Below are 15,963 nucleotides of genomic sequence, written 5' to 3'. Positions count from 1 at the left end.
GACTGAACTTCTTTTTAGCTTCCTGAATAGAGGCAGCCGTGTAATACACACAGGAGCTTAGTACTCATGGGAATATCCAGCACTGCCTGTGGCTGGAGGAGCTGTTTACATCCATCATTTCAACTGGCCCCATTAGGAGTTTTTGAAAACAGCAAAGAAATTTCTCTTGTGTTAAAACTAGGAGACCAGATAGCCTGCTAGCTATGTTATGTTTCCACGTTCATCTGCCCACTTGAGTAGTGTAGTCAGGCGTGGGGATGTTGTTTGTATTTGGGTCTGGATTATCAGTGAGTATAGAGCTTGTATTGTCTTGGCTGGGCCCAGCATTGTGGGCAGACTGTCTGACTGCAGTGGGTTGAGTCCTGAGATCATACCAGCAATTCTTCTTCCACAGCCAGTCTCCCACTATAGGCTGCTGGAACACACTGGGGTATTTCCAAATTCTTTTCTGCATCGGTCTGGGAGGGTTAAGGAGTTCCCTCAGCATTTGCCTTTCTTTCAATGAACGTGTGTGGCAGGCTCAGTGTACTAAGCAGGCCAAAATCTTCGGGTTTGCATTTGCAAAAAAATAGACTGTTCAGTTCCTTCATTGCTGGGTATGATTTGTTAGGTATGGAAACCACAGTGTACCCCCCAGCAGAGCACTCCTTACACAGAACAATCCAGGGCACCCCTTGGATGTATGGGTATACATGTCTATGCATACTGTACGTATACACATTCCTCCCCATGTGCCTGGAAAGCAGCGTTCAGTGCAGATGTCCTCAGCTGGCTAAGGAGCGGTGAGAATAGATTCTCACTGGCCTTGTGACAGTGTTACGCAAGAATAAGTCAGGGAGCCGGGGTTGTATTTTGTGCATCAACAAACCTAACAACAGAGACCCGGCCTTGGGAGGCTCAATTCAGCAGTTTGGGCGTGTTACTCATCCTGAAAAAAACGGGGGAAGCAGAGGGAATATAGCACACCCCAGGCAAGTCCAAACTTACTCCTGGTCTTCACATAGAACGTCTTGCAGTTTAGTAGCAGAATACTGGATTTTTGCTCTCAAAATCTTTATAGATTCTTCAGGTGGCACAATCACTGCCTACCAGTCATCTCAACTGGTTCAAATGCAGATCATCATCATCTTGAAGGTATTTTGGGAGAGATTAGATGGACTTGAGATCAGCTCGGTTTTGAAGTCCTCTGAATTAAGATAAATGAGAATGGATTGACTTTAGGCAATTTTAACTGTCTAAAGTGCATTGAGTATTCCTTTTTCCAGTCAAAAATCTCTATTAATTAGCTGACATAATAGTTCTGTGCCTCTTCTGTGAAGTTTTGAGCAAACCTGTACAATTGCCTGGAGCCTACAGACAGCTCCAGCACCTTAGTGTTCCAAGGTGTTTCTCCAGAAATAGACAGACGACTAAACGTCCCAGCAGGAGGATGTGATTTCTCTCAAACTGATGTCTAGTCCCTGCACATTTAAACTTTATCTCATTAAAATGATTTGGAGTCCATTACTCTCCTACCAAAAGTTCCCTCTGTGTTTTAAGGACACAAACAACATAATCTAAGCAAAGATGTTTACATTTCTCAAATCTTGGGTTAGATTGTGGGTCATTCTCTGACGTTATCTCTTGAAGATTTATGGGTTTGAATGACATTCAGTAGAGCAGGGTATTGCTGTTTTGCCTTGATATTTGGGTTCTGTTTTAGTCCGTTGACACCATATCTAAACTGCAAACATATTTCACTCTTGGTGTTTTATCCTGGGTGTCTGCTACGTGGAGATAACAGTAGATTTGTTTGTAAATGAAGGTTTCAACAGTCAATGCATATGCCTAAGTATCTCTTGGCATTTCTTACTGCTGCAATTGGGTCTGCTGAGGGCAGTTAAGGTAGTTGCCTCTGGCTGTGCTCCAGGATGTGATTTTTTTCTCTTTCATTGCCATCTGACCAGTGTGATGATGACAGAGCTTCTGTAGAGCTCTCTCTGGTTTGAGCACAGCCTGATTTTGGATAAGGGCTAGTTTCTAACTTCTTAATTTCCTGAGGAGGGACTAGCATTTCGTGAGAGCCGCTTTTCTCACTACATTGTTTCTCTTCCTTCTGCTGTCACGTCTGCCAGTCTTTGGCTCACTGAACTATTTCAGAGCCAGCCTCTTCTCCTGTGACACCAGGTACACTGAACTCTTTCCCTGTGACATAACTTTCCACCAGACACCTGCCACTTGGTCATGTCATTCTGCTGCAGAGTACAGTCTTTGGGCCAGCATGAACGGGTCCAGCAGGGAACAGCTAATTCCCACCAGTCAGTAGAAGTGATATAAACACGTGGAGAATCCTTTGTGTCATGGATGGGTTTCATGAGGAGGCTTCACCACAATTGTACTTGGAGTCCACATGGCGACTCCGTTCATCTCTGTCACCCTGGATGAACAGTGGGGAAACCATGAATTGCCCCCCAAGTCAGCACTTGTTCTTATTCCCATCCACTGGAAATGTCTGAAAGATATTCAGGAGAAAATGTATTAGCGGAGTTAACAGACAAATGAACTCACTCCAAAACAGCACCTTACTCAGCTAATTTAGCTGCAGTTCACAGTGGTAAGACAACAGGCAGGTGACGTGGAGGTCACTCAAAACCCCACAGCACTAGAGATAATGATCATTTTATTAAAAATCCACCCCTTACACAGACATGAACTTCACTAAGAGATGGGTTTCTCCTGATGCAGCTGATAATTTGTTTATTTACTTCTCGCAGTTCCCAGGTACTTCAGCTGTGCATGTTTTCCATGGGTCAGTTATTTCTGATCAGCGATGTGGCTTCCAAGCCATGTCATGCCTTCAACGGCAGCCCAGCAGCCAGCGTTTCACCTGGGCCTTGGGAACAGTTGCTGATGGTGACTCTGCTGCTTCAGCAGCTTCTCGTTTTCCCCAGTGTGGTTTCCCTACACTTGGGCAATGCTGTCACTGGTGACCTTTGCCTCTACGCTGCCTAGAAATGTCATCCGGCCTCAAACCCACGTGGGAAACAGACGGTCTCCTCCGAGCTGTGGGACACCTACCACAAGTTTGCACTTGGGTCTCCTCCAGTTTTCAGCCAGTTCACTAATGATCCTTTTTGGAAGGGCTATAGGAATGGAAATTACATACAGATGGGAATTAACAGCTGGTGCTTTAACGAGACCCCTATTTCTCCTTCCCTGAGGGAATCTGTCTAATCCAGGTTCATTCCGTACCTGCTTTTTCTTCACCAAAGTAGATTTTGAAGTTCCTTCTTTCAGTTGTTTATGACCTGACTTTTCACAAAAGCTTTTGAAATGGAGCCCTTGTAAGAGCACGCATCTTTTCCCATTACGAGTTTTGTGTTCAGCTCAGTACAAGCTGCTTCCACAGTCCATCACTGGGCTGAAGTGCTCCACCAGGACCTACCAAACCAGTCTCCCCATTGTGTGTTGTGTGCCAGGTCCATCTCCTCTGTCTGGCATTCCAAAAGGCTATCATTGTAGCTGTCTGCAGAACTCGAGTCCATGCAGGGAACAGAGAAAAACATATTTTACTAATAGCTGTTGCTAAAGCATTTTGGTATAAGGACCTAACATCCTTCATGAATGTGGCAATGGCTTCTCAGCAGCCCTCCGGTCCACACAGCCCCCCATTCGATGTGCTTTTGCAGACTTCTTCATCTGCCCCCTCCTGCACGTCTTCACCAGTAGAAAAACGTTTTCCTAGCTGAAAGCCTTTGCCAGCTGTGCTAATACTTGCTTATAAACTTGCTTTACAGAGATTTCACAATTCCAGCAGGCAGGACTTTACTCTTAGCCCCTGCTTAAAGTGCAGGCTGAAATCCTGAACTTGGCCCTTTCTAAGAAGTACTTTCCCTCTGCAGGCACGCTGCAGGGAGTCTTCGCTTCCCACTTCTCCATGTAAACCAGGCAGTATTCTATGAATTTCAGCTAAAAAAAAATGTTGATTGTGTTCTTTGCAGGGCAATAACAAGAAGTCCCTCACAATACATTTTCACCTGATTAAAAGAGATTATTTTAGTGATTTAAATTTTGGGGCTGAGGGTATTATGTTGGGCAAAGTTTGATAATGGGTGCTGGTGTTTTGTGGCTGATCCTGATGGGTTGTCGTAGCCATTTACCTGCTTATCATCTTTTTTTAACACTTTTCCTTTGAAAGCTCTGGGACAGGAGACTGGAAATCTCCTTCAGTCAGTGCTTGCACAGGCTGTATTCCCAGGGCAACTTAACCAAGCGCTGTTGAAGTACTGCATTAGGCCAAAAGCTGGGATCTCTGTCAGAAACAGATGCAACACAGCAAGAGTCTGCTGAGGGAAGCGCACTGGAGAGGGGAAGCATGTTCCCACGTACTACACCCGCTGCTAGGACAGTCCCCTGGACCCCGGCAGGAGAGGACGGGGCACAGCCTCCACGGGAGCAAGCCTGCCTCCGGCACCGCATCTGCCAGAGCGGCACGGCACCGGGAAACAGGCTCAGCTGCCAACCTGCTGCTCCGCCGGCACAGCTCCGGCCTCTGCCGAGCTCCTGGGTGGGGATGGAGGGCATGCAACTCCCTGCTGGGGTGCCCACCTCCCAGCCTTGTCCCTGCAGCAGGGGCTGGTGCAGATGTGCTAAAACACGAAATCCTGGGTAGCAGCAAATTTGGGTGGTGTTAGGGATGGGAAAGAGCAGAGGGGAAGGGAGAGAGAGGCTTCGTTCGGAACTCATTGACACCTATTATCTGTTTTGTCTCTGCCTCTTCAGCCTTGGGATAATATTTTCCCATATTAATAGGAAAATGTACACATTTCCTTCTGCTTGAAGCCCTGATTTTACAAAAAGGGAAAATTATCTCGGATTTAGACTCCTACTCAGGTCTTTGTGAGCATATTTCTAGGATCAGGTTCTCTTGCCCCCTCATTCATTTGGATCTGCAACCCAGCAGGTATCAGTGCCATAACAATTAACATACAGTCTATCTTTCTTTCATTATTTTTTAGCTTTTATTTTAAACTGGGAGTTCTGGTATTTCTGTGTACCATTTGCACAATGATTTTGTTGCTTTAAGCTTGATGTGTCAGTTGAGATAGTTTATTGCTGTGTTAGTACTGTGACTGTGAAGGAACAGTGTGCTTTCCATCCATGATATTCCTTTTCTGAGCAGATCAGTCCCAATGAACTCAGCAAATGATGTGAGCTTTATTAAACATTTGTTCAGAAAATACATTCCATTGTTAGATATACCGGCATGTTTGCTGACATGACCATGCTGCAGTAGTACGTGATCGGAGCTGGCCTGTGATTTATGATAGTGGGGTTGGTAGTAAAGCAAGGGCTTGTTGCTTCTTTATTTAAAAAAAAAAAAAAATATATATATATATGGGTAAAGCATAAGGGTAAAAATCAAATCACACTTTAAAAAGTATATGATATTTATGAAGAAAAGACAAAAACAATTCAGACTTCAGTTCTGTGAACCCTGACAATGTGCTTTTGAGTGCCCTATGCCAAAAAACCAAGCCCGAGTGAGTCTCAGGCTGTTAAAAAGAAGCAGGAGAAAGAGAGCCAGTCCTTTGCGAGGCGCTGCCAAAGCCTCGAGTAGAGGCAGACGCTGATGTCAGAAGGGAGCTGCTGTGATTGTCTTGTTTGCTACGTGATTGACAATACGTGTGACACCATCCCTGTGCCCAGTACAACTCTGTTGGAGTTTTCCATTGGCTTTGGTGAGAATTGGCTCAAATCCGACATTTGTCTTATGTGTTAATGTGTTAACTGTGTCAAAAACTTTGCAACACCATTGACTATTGTACAGCTGATGATCTATTGGATGATAACTGTATCTGAATAGGACAGACGACCACAGGAATTTCCCTCAATGTCTGTTGCATTGTTATTAAAGACAGAACTACAGTACGGCTCTGACAGTGCAATTTCATTATAACAACAGTAGATTTTCCAGGAAGTTAACTTTTGGCTTGTTACTTAATCACCAAACTAATGAAATGTTGTTAGACTGAACCGAGAACAGTTTGCCTTCAACTGGATCGTTATTATTTTTAAGTATCACTTATATAATTTAAAAATATAATTTGCTGTTATTATTTTTGGTCAAGAATTAAAGTCCCTGGTTTGTGTCTAAGCTTTAGATAAAGAATGTCGTAGCAGAAAGTATGGGAGGAAAGCCCTATGTGCCCTCCCTGACATTCCTGTCACCGAGGGGTTTATTGTTAAGGGTTGTATGTGTATAACTGATGGGCTGAAGCACTTCGTTTGCAGTTGTGGTATTTCATGGGAATTAGATAATGAATCTGTGCAGCAGTTACGTCTGCAGGGGAGGTTGGTCTTACCATTCTAAGACGTTATTAGGACAAACAGTCCACCTAAGTTAAAAATGAAGCAATGCTTCACGCTGCAGCTTTGCTGGTCAAGCCTGGGACCTGTGCCTTGTCCTTTCTCAGTGCAAAGCAGAGCATGTGTTTTTCGACGACCTTTCACTGCTCACAGGTTTTGTTCTGTAAGAACAAAAAATGTAGAACTTTTGTGTTTTCAACAGCTACCATCTCTTAAAGCCCTTGTAACGATCATGGCTGAACGCCGAGGTCCGTCCTTAGGCTTGACTCTGCTTCTTGATCACACTGAGCTCCAGTTGATTTAAATGGGAGTTTTGCCTGAGGAAGAGGGCAAAACTTGGGATTTGGTGCAGTACGTTCTGTGAAAGGACGTTCACCCGTAACCTGTATTGCCTTGACTTGGCAGTATTGTTTTATCTTGTATATCTGACACTCTCCCTTTCACTGCTTACGTAAGAAAATCGTTTGTACTGTCAACAGCTCTGTTTAACCTTTAATAATCAAATTAGTAACTAAAACCAAGAGGCCCAAGTCCTGAGGCCGATATTTGGGTAAAGCTTCCACTGAAGCCGATGGTAGTTTTGTGAGGGACAGGTCTGGAAAAGCCCTGAATTTTGAACTCAGAATTTACCCCAGCAAGCTTTTTCAGTAGCCTCTGTTTCTGCGCTACAAAGAACAACTAGGACTACAGTGGCAGGGAGGGGAAACGCTAACAGAACCTTCCTGTACTTTCCATTTAATGACTTTATTGGATGAGATGTCTGATGATACCAGGTTTTTCTAATTCTCATTTTTATAAGCTATCTAATACGCAGAAACATCAGTTCTGGGCATATGTTCCTGTCCCTGGAGTCTTGTTCAGACATTGGAGAAATATTTTCTAACTCAAAAGATAAACACTTCTGCTAGAGTTCAGGGGCGGAAATTGTTTTCATCGCAGCAGGTGTTGCCTATTAGTTCTACTAGATCTAAACCCCTAAGCTGGGCTTTAAGTGAGATGCATAATCAAGCTCTTACATCATTGTGAGATGTACCGTACTCAAAGCTTTTGCTTGCTGCGACTGTATTTCCTCCAAGAAACATCCTGTTTTGCAATCCCCTGAATTCCCCATGTGCCATACAGCATTAGGGATTTCATCACCTCGTGGGCACACAGGCTATGCTTTCTGCAGAAGACCCATAGGGAGGGAGAGACAGAGTGCCAGACCAGTCCGAGGTTTCTGTATTTCCTGGTAGGACCATGTGCTCTGTGAACGATAGCTTCATTTTTATCCTCCCTCTGGTGCGCTTCATGCTGTTTCCATTCTAGATCCGAGCCTGCTTAGTAGGCTGCTGAAGGCTGCTGATTGCATCACGTTGAGGAAGGGATCATGCTCTCCTCAGTCCTGCTCAATGATTTCAATTCCTATGTTTCTTTTTATGGCCTTGCCCGCTTTGTTTCTGTCCTTCACCTTGCTATCATGCATGCAGTGGACAAAATAGGCTAGTAAAAGGCATCGCTGTTTGTAGAGTCAATTCTTTATCTCCAGCTTTCATCAAGGTTTACTGTTAAAGGTAGTGGATTTATTTGCAGGCTCCATCTTTGTATTTGAGAATAGAATCTATTTATTAATGGCTTTTCACTTTGCATCTTTACTGTAAATCTTTACTTCTTTCTTTTGGACCTAATGTGACTCACCTGAATTCACTGGGGATTGTTAGTTTGGGTTTATAAATAGGTTTGCCAGACCTCAGGGGGTGCTGGCAGGCTCTGGCTGCCCTAAGCAGCTCCACCTGAGCCCTGTCCACACACCCTGTGCCTGCTGGTCCTTATCTGTGTTTAGGCTCAGCCAATGGTGGTGTGGGGCTCTTGTGCTTAGCCTTGCACCTTCATCTTCTGGCTTGAGTTGGGCTTACCTGAGGTTCTGGACTGTGGCTGACCCTGGCTGTGGCTACTGAACTCACTCAGCTCTTGCCCAGGTACTGGGGGGGCTGCATCCCTAGCTGGGGGTGCTGCTCTGCTGTCTCCCTTGGTCCTGCTTGTCTATCCCCTGCAGAGCATCTTGCTCTGTCTCCTCCTGGGCTGTGGGAAGCAAGTTCTGGCCTTCTTTGTTGCAAACACTTTCAAGAGCAGTTTGCCTTAAGGGTTGCCTGTATTTTTGTACAGCTGACCTAGGTCGTGGGTTGAAACCTGCTTACAGTTTTGCTGCTTTTGCACAGATAGTACCACAACCGCAGTACTCCTTTGTTGAGCAGCAACATTCCATTTTTCCACTTTTTACAGTCAATTGTATGGGTCTGTCTAGTACATAGAAGAAAATGGACTGGGTGTATTTTTTTCTAAGCATTTTTGGTTTTGTGTTGTGTGTGGGGTTTTTTTTATAGCAGAAGAAAGGTATAATGATGGCCGCTAATTCACTGGCCTCATCACTGCTTAGTCACCTGTGAAACTAGTTAAAATGGCACCGACTCAAAAAGATGCCAGGCAAAGCCGGAAAGAAAAGATTGCTCCTGAAGCTTTTTGGTGAAACTCACTGGGGCTGTAATCATGTCTTAGAGCTCACGTGCCTTATTAACACGTACCTAGCAGGTGTCTGGAGGGCTGAGGGGAGCAAAGAAAGCAAAATCTTAGCGTGTTTATCCTATACGAATGTTCTTTCGCTATTATGGCACATCGTCCTGTGCTGCAGGATAAAGCACGTGTGGGAGAGGCTGGCAGTCTGGAGCAGCACTTTTCCCTCATCCCACTAGAGGGTGGGTGCAGTTTGGACAAAGCGAGGCTTTGGCTGGCTGAACCCTGCCTGCCTTGGCAAGGCGCGCGATGGAGCGTGAGCGTTAATTTATCACCTAACAAGGGTGGTGGGGCTGCCAGGGTTGGCAGTTGGTACTTCAGAAAATATTTAGCTTGGGGAGGGATGCAAGTGTTTTCCCTCTTTAATTCAGGCTCTGTCATCAGAAGATGTTACGAGTATTAATAATATATAGAGTGAGCCAAATATTTTTCAGTAGCTTAAAACAAAGTGTCTATACTTTTTTTTTTTTAAAAAATTGATTGAGAAGTTCATCTTGGCACGCTTTACCAGGCTCACAGGCACAGCATTTTAAAAGTACTTGTTTCAGAAAGAGGAAAAATTGAAGATTAGACTGTATTTTATTTTGATTTAATATTTGCAAAATAATTCATTTTGTGACTAAAAGACATATAAATAAAACAGTCCTCTGATCACAGTCTCTGCTTTGGAAATGAAGAACACTTTGTGCTTAAAATAAGAATCAGCAATTTGGAAAGAATATGATTCATTGTATAGCTGTCAGTACCATTGGAGCCAACTCCCCTAAATTCTACTTCAGACACAGCAGGCCAGAAGATACCGTTTCAGTTCTGTTTGGAGCTTTTTGTTTTTTATTTATTTTTCATCTGACCTGTTGGTTTGCATTGTAGGAACTGAGAATGCAATCTTGGTTTAAGGTAGAGCTAATTATTTTTTATAGCTGAATTATATAAAGCTTGTCCAAGACAAGGTGGAATAAAGGTTGAAAAGAAAAGTTTATAAAGTTTGGGGTGAGAGAATATCTATAAAAAGCGATTGAACAGACCGACATTAATTTGATGTTGAATAAGGCTGCGATGCTGAATAAAACAGGGAAAGGTTCAAGAAAGAATCCTGACAAACTACTTCTTCTGTTACAAAGACATTAACATAAGTAAGAATAATAATGCTTTTTGACACAAAGTGGAATTAATTTGTAAAGTCCAGTCTGTTGAGAAATCAAAGATTTGATCTTAAGGAGAGAATGTGCAGTTATATTAATCAATCTAAAATAAAAAGGAAGAGAAAATGTTCAATCCTCTGACTTTGACACGTGTTTCTTTATGACAGCACCTGACAGTCTTTCATATCTGGGACAGCACAGTATAATATTATATTTCTGCATGACAGTAGTGGAGTTTTCCCTGGGTCCAGGGCAAAATATTGCACAAGTGACCCAGGTTCCTTGCAGGCTTCATATATCCGTTTTTTAATCTTCTGTTAGAGCATCATCAGTGTTGGCCTCCGCTGGAGACGGGAGACAAGCAGAAGATGGATCACTGAGTCTGTTCTGGCATGATAGTTCCTGTGTGTTGTTCCACAGAAAGGGTTATGATCAACAAAAACATTGCCAGCCCAGGTCACTTGCCAGTTTATGAGGTATGGGATTGCTTTTCTGGTTGATGCAGCCCTGGTTGTTTTTGCTGTTATTGAAATGTGACATTGGCTGACAGCTCTGTGGGATCTCACATATGGAGACTTTGCTCCACAGGGATGGGAGAAACTGGACAAATTGTAGCGGGTTTTCACATATGGGGCCAATTCATGCCTGATGAACCCCTGTGGAAGCTGTTGGCACTGCACCAGCTAAGAGGCTGACCCGTCATATCCACTGACTCATTGTGGTGCCGTTTGTCATGATTAAAGCGCTTGAAATTTTCCCCCTAATGGGGGACCATGCTGAGTTTCAGTGTGTACTGCTCTGCTGCCTGCCTGTTTCTGTTGTTGCTAGATCTTCTGGGGTTGTTTGTGTTTATTTAAAAGGAGAACAGTGAACTAAGCTGGTGGTTGAAGCAGCAAATGTGGTTTAGTTGGATTATAAAAACTTTTGACGTTCTTTGTCGCCTTCTTAAATGTGTGATGTGAATGGGTATGAGAACAGGCAATGTGGATAAAGAGGAAATGGATGATCGAAACGAGACCAGACTGGTGGAAAGAGATGGGAACACTGTGGTGACTTGTTCAAGGATGCTTTCAATCCATCCTGCATCCTTGGAAGGAGACAGTACTGCTGCAGCAGTGATACATGTGTCTTCAGAAGATGGTACCCTAAGAAGGTGACCAGGGATGGAGGGGAAAGGAACACACTGGCATCCGTGGAACTAGGAAAGGAATTCCCAGATCTTCCAATTACATTGAAAGATCTGCACGTGAGCAAGCGTGGGGGGAAGCATCACCAGTGGTCTGTAGCTAGATCTGTGCTATGCGTGGCTGACTGGCCTGGTGGGCCATATTTGCCGTATATTAGAGAAGTGGCTGAGGCCATAGATGTGAAGATACCACTGTTGTGCTGTTTTCCCCAACAATTTATGGCTGTGGTTTAGAAAGCAAAGAAGCAAAGATGTCAGTATGAGTGATTCAGTAATACCAAGCTCAAGCCTATTGTTACGGTCTCTCAGGGCATAGTATGGGGCTTGCTTCCACCACTTGCAGTGTGTTGTGGAGGAGAAGGCTGGAAGAGGAAAAGGAAAAATCCAAGAAAAATATGTGTGAAGCTTGAAAAGAGTAGTAAGGCTGTAGGCTCAAGAAGAGAACCAGAGAGGCATCTCACCTAAATAATCTAAGATGCTTTGGAATGGGCTGAAAGGGTGAATAATAACCTGGCAACTGAAAGAGTTGTGTGGGTTTTTGGTTTGGTGTGTGTGGTGGTTGCTTTGTGGTTTGTTTGTGTGTGTGTTTGTTTGTCTGTTGTTGTTGTTTGTGTTTTGTGTGTGTGTTTGTTTTTTTTTTTTTAAGAGAGCTAGCGGTACTGCAGCCAGCTAGGAATGGCAGTGGGGACACAGTAAAGTAACATGGATGGTGGAAGGAGAGGGTGGCTTGGGGTGGTGAAGAGAACTGAAGGCACCTTCCTTCGTCGGCAGCGGGGGCATGCAAAATAATGATTCTTATCCCTCATTTCACTGTATTTCTGATCACTTGTTCTGTTTTTGTGTGCTGCTGACTTTAGGCAGTAGAAGCAACGGATTACAAAAAAGGAGGAGGGAGTAAGCGTGGTCCCTGGGCTGTAACTGTGTCCCTAAGCCACCACCACCTAGGGCCTGGCTTAAAGCTGGCTCTTCCTAGTGTTTATTAACTGGAGAGGGACAAACATGAAGATAGGTTAAGCAGATCACATAATCTATCCAGTAAGACACCATGGCAGTAAGAACATTCTTTCTTTTGTGCAAAAGTATTTAAATTTTAGTAAACTGTAGTCCATCCCTGGCAGTGCTCAAGGCCAGGTTGGATGGGACTTTGAACAACCTGGTCCAGGGGAAGGCGTCCCTGCCGATGGCAGGGGGAGTGGAACTAGAAGGTCCCTTCCAACCCAAACCATTCTATGATTCATTAGCAGTCAGTTACTTTCTCCATGCACTTAAGCTCACATATAAGTTCTGCCTGAGGTCAAGTTGCTAGCACTGTGTTGTGTATAAATGAGCACAGCAGGCCATAGAGAAAAGCAGTTGTGATCATGCAGAGCTCTGAAGTTTCAGGATAAAAAGCTGATTTTTCATATATGTTCTGATAAGGAAAACTTGTATAATATGTGGAAAGCAATGAAAGCACTGTCTAATAGCAAAGATTTCTGTTTTAGCAATACTTTATTGTATATTTTGGAGGAGGAACTTTGACAGATGGTGGCCTTTCTCCATCATTTGTTTGAAATGGCTAGTGAGGTTTTAGTTTGGAATCAGAAAAACATGAGGCTAAGCAATGTGTGACATACAGGTGGTGTTGGTCATGTTTGTAGATAGACCATGAGAAAAGGGAAAGAGAGGGTGTACACATGGAGGACACAGCTGTGAGATGCAGGTAAAAGGAGGATGCAGAGATGAACATAGGCTAAAAATGAGGGTAAGTAATGTTCAGAGTCAAAGGGCGTAGGTCATTGTTAGTGACAGCGAGGAGGCTGAAGGTGATGCATATTGAGCTGTTCAGTATTAACACCCTTCTTTCTTGAGTTCTGCTAATTCTTTTATGTCCTTATTTTGTGGTCCAGAGTTTTGGACCCTGTTTCATACTCCTTCTACTGAGCACAGCTTTTCCCAGGTGTGCAGGAATGGGGATACTGCTTGGGCTAGAGCACTCCAGCCCCTAAACAAGCAAAAAAGTGCACCCCCTCACCCCCCAGCTCTGCCAGTACTGCTCCAAAGTCAACGTTGTTCCTCTAAAGCCACTGAGGTTAGACCTAGGGATGGATTTTGCCACTGTATTTGGAAGTATCTGTATTCCATGTGCAAGCTGGGCATCTTAAAAACTAGTAATAAAATAATAAAATATAAAGACAGCATTATTGCCTTCCACATCTTTCTTGTGTAATCTGCCTGCAGAATCTCTAGGCAATCTTCTCCCAATCTGGAGGTAGTTTTGGTTTCGCGTATGTAGTTTCTGAAGGGCTACCTCCATCAGTCACTATGCATTAGAGCTGTAAAAATAAGAAAAATAATAATTTTACTCCCTGGAAAACAAATCAAACCACAGTACAGATTTGTCAGCTGTCCAAGCAACTGAAAACAATCAGTAATAAAATGCCTTTAAATCAACAAATAGAGAACCAAAGAAATACCAAGTAAGATTAATTGCTATCAATTGTTCCAAGATTTTATAACAAAGGGGAAGGAGGAGGAATTAGTCTTGCAGACTTTACACACTTTTTTTTTTAAAGGCCAGCAGTTACTCAAGTCAGTAAAAATGAGGTAATTATATTGCAAAATTCTTTGGATGAGAATGAGACTTAGTTCCAAAATCTGAAGCTACATTTACCCACAGCAGAAAATTGCTGGAAATCAGGAGAATAGCAGCTTGCATGTTTATTTTTCCTAGAAGAAAACAATTGACTCTTCAGAACTCGTTTCAGAGTGACTGGAAACAGATGGTGGTGGAGATGCTTTGCAACCCAGAAGCATCAGGGTGGTTATGGATTCCTGGGGCCTTGTGTCGTGTTTGCCTGCCTCAGGCTTAAACAAATACAAACTGGACTGGGAAGCAAAAGAGACTTTTCAGGAGGCAGGAGTTCTCAATCACTGGTCTCTCAAACTGAGAGAATGGGTTCGCAGCTATGTTCTTTCTTTTGCTGTAATTATTAATTAGTTTGTTGTGTGCTAGGGGCTGGGCAGAGCTGCCCTTGCCTTTCCCAAATCCTGAAAAATTTGTGCTTAAATTCAGTAATAGAAGGAAAAAGGTATGCAAAATTCTAGACAGAAGCTTGAAAAGAAGGGGTCGCCACAATCTTGTTCGTGGAGTGGTTCAGTGGCAGCATATCTTCCTGGCGACTGTAACAAAGTTTATTTGTACTGCAGTAACTCTAGGTATATGTGACTGTAATGCAGTATTACACCAATAACGAAAATAAAATCTGTAGGCTGTATGCAGAAGCTCTGAGTGGATCTCCCAGTGTTTGTGGGGATGCCCCACTCCAGAGGGATGCAGTAAGGAAGACTTAGACTTGTGCTATGGAGATCTGTTTTCTTTACCAGAATAAAGCTGGTTGTTCAGTGTTTAAATAAGGCATCTTTTTGTATGATGCTTTTTCAATCTTAATACACCAAGAATTTGAATTCTCTTTCCAAGCCAACAAGTAAATTCATTAAATGGCAATCACGCTATGTTTCTGCTTGCCAGAACACCCAGACCAGGCTTACTATTATTCTATTTGCCATCAAGGACAGGGATATAAATGACTTTTTCTGTACTATATATACACACACACATTATACAAGACATGGACTTTCAATTTATTTTATGTATCAGTCTTCATAGTTTCTGCATTTGTGTTACTTGCTGCATTAGTTTTACCGTTCTGTCAATAGTATTGACAGAATCGGGTACTGCTTCAATGAGTTATGCAGCTAGAGGACACCCATGAAAATACTTTTCCTGATACAGAAAAGTATTTATATAAATGACTAATAATTTCAGACTGTGAATAGTGGCACTCTGTTTACAGAGGATCCTGTATTCAAAGGCTGTCGTATGTCTATACTTTGTGGATTGGGGAGCAGGTGCACGTTTTCACAATGCTGTTTCTTGTAAAGTTAAAATAACGCTGTGGGGAGATTCCAGAGCAAAATCCCACTTTCAGGTCAGACTTGTAACACTGCAAACTGCCTGGGATCTGAAGGTGAAACTGTACTTCTTTTTCTGTTTTCTTTACCCTTAGTTTAAAAGATGAAGATAGGCCAGACTGGCCTGCCCATGCAGCAGTCACTGGGGTGGCTGCAGGTTTTCAGGGTTTGCTGGTGCAAGGTTAATAAGTGTAAAGTTTGACCCCTTGCCCCCCACTTTCTCTCTCTGAAGCCACAACTAAGCCCTTGTGCCTTTTTATTTACCTTGCATCTTATCTCTCTTTGTTCTCCTCTCCCCAGGGGGTTCGGTTCGGTTCGCTCTTTATGGCTTCAGTCTCTCTTTCTCTCTTCTCTTGTTGTCATGCTGAGCCTGTGGAGTTCTCCTTACTGAAGAAAGGCTAGAGTGAAAAGTCCCTGCAGCCCAGTTCTCACATAATCTGACCTGAGTTTAATCCAATTTGTCTTGGCAGGGAGTTTTATAGCTGGGATGGGCAGCCTCAGAAGAGCAAACCTGAGCTGGCTGTACTGTAGCACACTCATGCCTTGTTGCATCACAGCTGGCTTGGTCCTGGCTGAGAAAGTGTTGTAGGTTAAGGTCTTTAAATAAACTAAAAATGAATGGATAGCCTGTAGAGAAAGGGCCTTGCATTGGTCTGCAGCAGAGAAAGAAGCTAGGACTGGGCAATTAGAGCAACATGTGTGTATGACTTCAAGGGCACTGAGAGAGTGGGTGGTTCCTGTGCAAGTCATCGTCCTTGGAGGTTTATTCCTAGCTCCACTCTT

General features: G+C 43.4%; 1 long non-coding RNA gene across 1 annotated transcript; it reads right to left on the bottom strand.

The window, feature by feature from the left end:
* Positions 1–12,698: 12,698 nt before the first annotated feature.
* LOC119152736 lies at positions 12,699–15,688 on the bottom strand. The gene is made up of 2 exons (XR_005105868.1): positions 15,445–15,688; positions 12,699–13,541 (listed from the first exon to the last, which is right to left on the bottom strand). It is a non-coding gene; the product is annotated as an uncharacterized LOC119152736 (long non-coding RNA).
* Positions 15,689–15,963: the final 275 nt, after the last annotated feature.

This window comes from Falco rusticolus, chromosome 8 (genome assembly GCF_015220075.1).
Source record: "Falco rusticolus isolate bFalRus1 chromosome 8, bFalRus1.pri, whole genome shotgun sequence".
Lineage (NCBI taxonomy): Eukaryota > Metazoa > Chordata > Aves > Falconiformes > Falconidae > Falco > Falco rusticolus.
Note: the sequence above shows the minus strand (reverse complement) of the source record. Positions and strands in the feature narration are given on the sequence as shown.